General features: G+C 41.1%; 1 protein-coding gene across 1 annotated transcript in view; it reads left to right on the plus strand.

The window, feature by feature from the left end:
* The window catches only part of WNT3A (Wnt family member 3A), a 47,118-nt gene that overhangs the window by 19,705 nt on the left and 20,783 nt on the right, over nt 1–6,630 (plus strand). The gene's annotated exons all lie outside the window — the stretch shown is intronic.

Below are 6,630 nucleotides of genomic sequence, written 5' to 3' on the forward strand. Positions count from 1 at the left end.
CTCTTCACGTGACCTGGGTTCCCTTAAATATAGTGGACAGGCCCTCCAGCAAGTGGGGAGAGAGAAAGAGGGAGAAAGGCTTCTTTCACTGAGCAAAATGTTTTCAAGATTTATCCACTTGTAGCATGTTTCAGCACTTTATTCCTTTTTATGGCTGAGTTATATTCTATTGTATGGATGGATCACCTTCTGTTTATCCATTCATCTGTTGATGGACACTTGGGTTGTGTCCAACCTTTTTGGGCTATTGTGAATAATGTCGATATGAGCACTTTTTACAAGTATCTGTTTGAATACCTGTTTTCAATTCTTCTGGGTATACTCCTAGAAGTGGAATTGCTCAGTCATACAGTAATTCTGTGTTTTGAGGAATTACCAAACTGTTTTCCACAGCAGCTGCACCATTTTACATCCCCACCAGCAGCACATGAGGGTTCCAGTTCCTCCACATCTTGTGCCAATATTTGTCATTCTTTGTCTGTTTTTTCATTTAGCCCTCCCAGTGAAAGTGAAGTGATGTCTCATTGTAATTTTTATTTGCACATCCCTGATGGCTAATGATGTTGAGCATCTTTTCATGGGCTTGTTGGACATCTGAATGTCTTCTTTGGAGAAATGTCTATGCAAGTCCTTTGCCCAGTTTTTCATTGGGTTGTTTGTCTTTTTGTTGTCGAGTTGCCAGAGTTCCTTATATATTCTAGACACTAGGTACTTATCAGAAATACAATTTGCAAATATTTTCTCCCTTGTATAGATTGTCTTTTCAGTTTTGTGAGTGTCCTTTGATGCACAGAAGTTATAAATTTTGGTGAGATTCAATTTGCCTATTTAGATGTCATATCAAAGTAAGCATTGCCTAATCTAAGGTTACTAATATTTACACCTGTGTTTTCTTCTAAGAGTTTTACAGTTTTACTTCTTACATTTAGGTCTTTGATCTGTTTTTAGTTATTTTTTGTATATGGTGAGAGGTAAGGGTCCAGCTTCATTCTTTTGCATGTGGGAAACCAGTTATTTCAGCACCATCTGTTCCAAAGACTAGTCTTTCCCCCATTGAATGGTCCTGGCCCTCTTATCAAAAATCAATTGTCCATAGATGTCTGGGTTTATTTCTGGACTTTCAATTCCATTCCACTTGTCGATATGCCTGTCATTCTGCCAATATCACACTATTATGTTTTCTGTAGTTTTGTGGTATGTTTTAGAGTTGGGAAGTATAAGTCCTCCAACTTAACTTTTGTTTTACAGGATTGTTTTGGCTTTCTTGGGATCCCTTGTAATTCCATATGAATTTTAGGATGGTTTTTCCATTTCTGAAAAAAAGGCAGTTGGAATTTTGTTTTGTAACATAATCTTTATTGGAGTATAATTGCTTTACAATGGTGTGTTAGTTTCTGCTTTATAACAAAGTGAATCAGCTATACATATACATATATCCCCATATCTCTTCCCTCTTGCATCTCCCTCCCTTCCACCCTCCCTATCCCACCCCTCTAGGTGGTCACAAAGCACTGAGCTGATCTCCCTGTGCTATGTGGCTGCTTCCCACTAGCTATCGGTTTTACATTAGTGTATATATGTCCACTCCACTCTCTCACTTTTTTATGGAGATTGCATTGAATCTTTGAGAAGTATTGCCATCTTAACAGTATTAAGTCCTCTAATCCATGAACATGGGATGTCTTCCACTTATTTAGGTCTTCCTTAATTTTTCAGCAGTATTTTGTAGTTTTTAGCGAACAAGTCTTGTACCTCTTTGGTTAATGCATTCCTAAGCATTTTTATTCTTTTTGATGCTATTATAATGAAATATTGTTTTATTATTTCCTTTTCAGATTGTTCACTGATTATGTATAGAAGTACAATTGATTTTTGTGTTTTGATCCTGTATTCTGCAAATTTGCTTAATTTTTTCATTAGCTCTAAGAGTTTTGTGTGGATTCTTTAGGATTTTCTATATATGAGATCATGTCATCTGTGAATAGAAACATTTTTGCTTCTTCTTTTCCAATTTGGAATCCTTTTATTTCTTTTTCTTGACTAATTGCTCTGGCCAGCACTTTCAGTACTATGTTGAATAGGAGCAGTGAGAGTGGGCACCCTTGTCTTCTTCCTGATCTTAGGGGGAAAGCTTTCAGTCTCTCACCATTGAGTATATGATGTTAGCTGTGGAATTTTCATAACTGCCCTTTATCAGGTTGAGGAAATTCCCTTCTATTCCTAATCTGTTGAGCGTTTGTATCGTGAAAAGGGTGTTAGATCAAATGCTTTTTCTGAATCAATTAAGATGATCACGTGGTTTCACCTTCATTCTATTAATGTGGCATATTATTATTGGTTGATTTTCATCCATTGAACCACCCTTGCATTCTTGGGATAAACCCCTCTTGGTCATGGTATATAATCCTTCTAATATGCTGGAGGATTTAGTTTGCAAGTATTTTTTTGAGGATTTTGCATCAATATTCATAAGGAATATTAACCTGTAGTTTCTTTTCTTGTAGTTCCTTTGTCTGGTTTTGGTATCAGGATAATGCTGACCTCATAGAATGAGGTAGGAAGTATCCCCTCCTTTTCCATTTTTTTGTAAGAGTTTGAGAATGATTGGTGTTGACTCCTCTTTAAATGTTTGGTACAATTCACCAGTGAAGTTCTTCTTTGCTGGGAGGTTTTTCCTTTCTAATTCAATCTCTTTACTTGTTATAAGCCTGTTCAGATTTTCCATTTCTTCTTGAGTCAGTTTTGGTAGCTTGTGTGTTTCTAAGACTTTCTCCATTTCATCTAGGTTAGTCCTTCATTTTTGAAAGATAGTTTTGCCAGATGTAGAATTCTTGATTGACAGTGTTTTTCTTTCATCACTTTAAATATATCATCCCACTGCCTTCTGACCTCATTGGTCTCTGATGAGAAATTGACTGTTAGTTTTATTGAGGATCCTTTTTACATGATGAATAACTTCTTTCTTGCTGCTTTCAAGATTCCCTCTTTGTCTCTACCATTTGATAGTTTGATTAAAATGTCTCAGTGTGAAGCTCTCTATGTTTATCCAACTTGAAGTTTGTTGAGCTTCTTGGGAGTATCTTGAGTCTTTGAGGTTCTTTTTACATCAAATTTGGAACTTTTGGCCATTATTTCTTTAAATATATTCTTTCTGCTCCTTTGTCTCTATCGTCTTCTTCTGGGACTCCCACAACGTGTTTGTTGCTACATTTGATGGTGTCCCACAGGTCTGTTCATTTTTCTTCATTGTTTTTTCTTCCTTCTCCTCAGACTGTATAATTTCAGTTAAACTATCTTCAAGTTCACTGATTCTTTCTTTTGCCTGCTCAACTCTGTTGAACACTTCAAGTGAACATTTCATTTCAGTTATTGTACTTTTCAGCTCCACAAATTTTATTTGGATTCTGTTTATAATTTCTGTCTCTTTATTGACACTCTCTCTTTGTTGAGACATTTTTCTCCTGGTTTCCTTTATCTCTTTGAGAACATTTAGGACAGTTGATTTAGTGTCATTGTCTAGTATGTTCAGTATTTGTGCTTCCTCAGAGATAGTTTCTGTTAATTTAATTTTCTTTTTCCTATGGATGGGCCATACTTTCTTGTTTCTTTGCATGCCTAGTAATTTTTTGTTGAAATGTGTAGTTTTTGAATATTATAATATGGTAACTCAGGAAATTAGATTCTTCTTCCTCTTCAGGGTCTGTTGCTGTTGTTACTATGGGTTGTTGTTGCTTGTTTGTTTAGTGCTTTTTCTAAACTATTTTTAATTACTGCATTCTGTGTCATGTGTGGTTCTCTGAAGTCTGTTTCTTTTTTTTTTTTTTACATCTTTATTGGAGTATAATTGCTTTACAATGGTGTGTTAGTTTCTGCTTTATAACAAAGTGAATCAGTTATACATATACATATGTTCCCATATCTCTTCCCTCTTGCGTCTCCCTCCCTCCCATGAAGTCTGTTTCTTTAGCTTAGAGTCAACTAGTGGTTTGGCAGAGATTTCCTTAATATCCTGGGATAACAACAACAAGAAGAAAAAGGCCCCCACTCTGCCATTTTGCTGATGCCCTTTGTATCATCTTTTGAGACCTAGACTCAAAGGCTGGGCAGTGCCACATTTTGTTGGTCAAGGCAGTTACAAAGGCCCACCCAGATTTTAAGGTAGGGGACACAGACTCCACCCTTGATAGCATGTTAAGGTCACCTTGGGAAATGAGCATTAAGGATGGGACATTCATTGGTGTGGCCACCTATGGAACTGCCATCCAATCTAGGATGGGCCAACAGAGATTTGATGGCTGAGGTGGGTCCCCAGGGGCCACAGCTGAACATGCTGTCAGTAGCAAGAGTAGGCCACAGAAGACATAAGGAGAGAGGATGCCAAAGAAAGGCTACTAGGACAGAGGTAGGGTGAGTCACATCAGCAAAGATCTGCTGGGGGCCCTGTAGTCCCAAGGGGCACTGGTGACAGGATGGCCAAGGCCATGTACCACCTCTTCCACACACCTGCTTTCCCATCTTGTAAAGGGCAGCCCCATCCTTCTGTTACTTGGAGTCACCCATGATTCCTCCCTGTTGCAAGTCCCATCAGCAGTACCTTCAGAGTAATTCCTGAATCCAACCATTTACCACCAAGCCCAGCCACCCTGACACCCTGCATGATCAAAGTGGCTCCTATACAACCGCTCAGTCCCATTCCCAATGTCCCTGAGGCCAAAAGAGTTGTGTCAACCACACCCCTCCGTCACTTGGGCCCTTCAGGGCTCCCAGCTCTCTCGAATCCTCTGGCCCTGCTGCCTCTTTTCCCTCCTCCTCTTCAACCTCCCTGTGCCCCTCTCCAGCCCCACTGGGCTCTTGGCTGCCTCCCAAACACTGAGTACAGTTCTATCTCCGCCTTTGTTTTTGCATATCCCTCTGTCATTGTTCTTTTCTCTGCCTTGTGTGTGATTCCCTGCCCATTTCCCTCAGTCTCCTTCTAAATGCCACCTTGTCTCCTGTGTCATATAGCACCCCCCATGCTGACCCTCTCTATCCCCGTCAACCTGTATCACATCTTGCTCCCCGTTGCCCTCAGTCCTTTATCATCACATCCATCAACCACCCCATGAATACTGTGAGGCCCACTCCAGCTGCCCTGTCTGTCTTGCCAGCACGTGGCCTGCACGTATGGGAGGAACAAATGGCCTTGCTCAGACCTGGCAGCCAGAATGCAGAGGAAGGAAGAACAAAAGATGTCTGGGAGGAAGACATACCAGGCCCTGAGACTGCTGGCATACTGTGGGCAGAGGTCCTGAGAGTGCAACTGAGCATTGCATTAAGGGCAGGTGGGGCCTGGTGGTGTTTGTTCAAGGGGTTGGGGCTCTCCAACATCAGGCAGTCATGGTCATGTCCCTCAAGGTTGGTCTATATTCTCTAGGGGCAGGAAGGGGCAGAGGAGAGTCATGCCATGTGACCTTGACCAGCAAGTCAGCTCACTTCCTGGAACATTAGCTTCCCCATCTATAAAATGGGAGAATAATTGCCACTCAGCCAACCTCACAGAGCTACTGGCTGGGGTAATTACACATCAGCTCCTGCGGGGATGGCCACTGACATATGTGGGAGAAGTTAGGGCCACAGGGTGATGTGACACATTGAGTGTGGGGGCATGTGTTTGTGAGTGTGTGCGGGTGTGTGCATGCATGTACATGAGCATGATTGTGTGTGGTGCCTGTGCATATGGGGTCATCTGTGGGTTGTGTATGCGTGTGTGTATGCATGTGTACGAGTGTGTACCTGTGTGTTTGAACACGTATGTGTTCATGTTTGTGCATGTGCATATTTGTGTGTAGTACGCGTGTGCATTTATGTACGTGTGTGTGTGGTGTGTAGTGTGTGTGTGGTGCAGGGTTCCATGCTGTGCCATGGTCAGGGAGGTATGCCCATCAATTTCACCACGCCCGGGAGGGCCCAGACAGGATCATGGTGCCTTCTGGGTTCCTGGCTCCAGAGCCTGATGGGGGTGTCTAGGGTCCCCACACTCCTAAGTAAGAAGAAATGTCAGGGATTTCGGGAAGAAGGCAGAAGACTGTACACCTGAAACGGCTGCCATCCTGGTGGTGGAGGAAGGCTGTGTCAGGTAGGGTCAGGCCCCACCTGGAAGCCAGAGAAGGAAATGTGGATTTATTTCCGGGCTCTCTTCTACCCCATTGGTTCACATGTCTGTCCTATGCCCAGGCCACACTGTCTTGACTTCTGTGGCCCTGCAGTAAGTTTGAAAACAGGGAAGTGTGAGTCCTCCAACTATGTTCTGCTTTTCCAAGCTTGTTTCAGCTTTTTGGGGCTCCTTATAAAGGGATTTTAGGATCAGCTCATCAATTTCTGCAAAAAAAAAAAGAACTTGGTTTTTTAGAAATTGCATTGAATCTGCAGATCACTTAGAGGAATATTGCCATCTTAACAATTTGAAGTCTTCTGATTCATAAACATGGAACATCTTTCCATTTATTTAGGTCTTTAACGTCTTTCAATGACATTTTGCAGTTTTCAGCAGACAAATCTTCTATTTATTCCTAAGCATTATTTTCTTTTTGATTCTATTATAAATGGAACTGTTTTCTTTTTTTTTTTTTTTTTTTTTTTTTTTTTTTTTGT

Source organism: Lipotes vexillifer, unplaced genomic scaffold (assembly GCF_000442215.2).
Source record: "Lipotes vexillifer unplaced genomic scaffold, Lipotes_vexillifer_v1.1 scaffold814, whole genome shotgun sequence".
Lineage (NCBI taxonomy): Eukaryota > Metazoa > Chordata > Mammalia > Artiodactyla > Lipotidae > Lipotes > Lipotes vexillifer.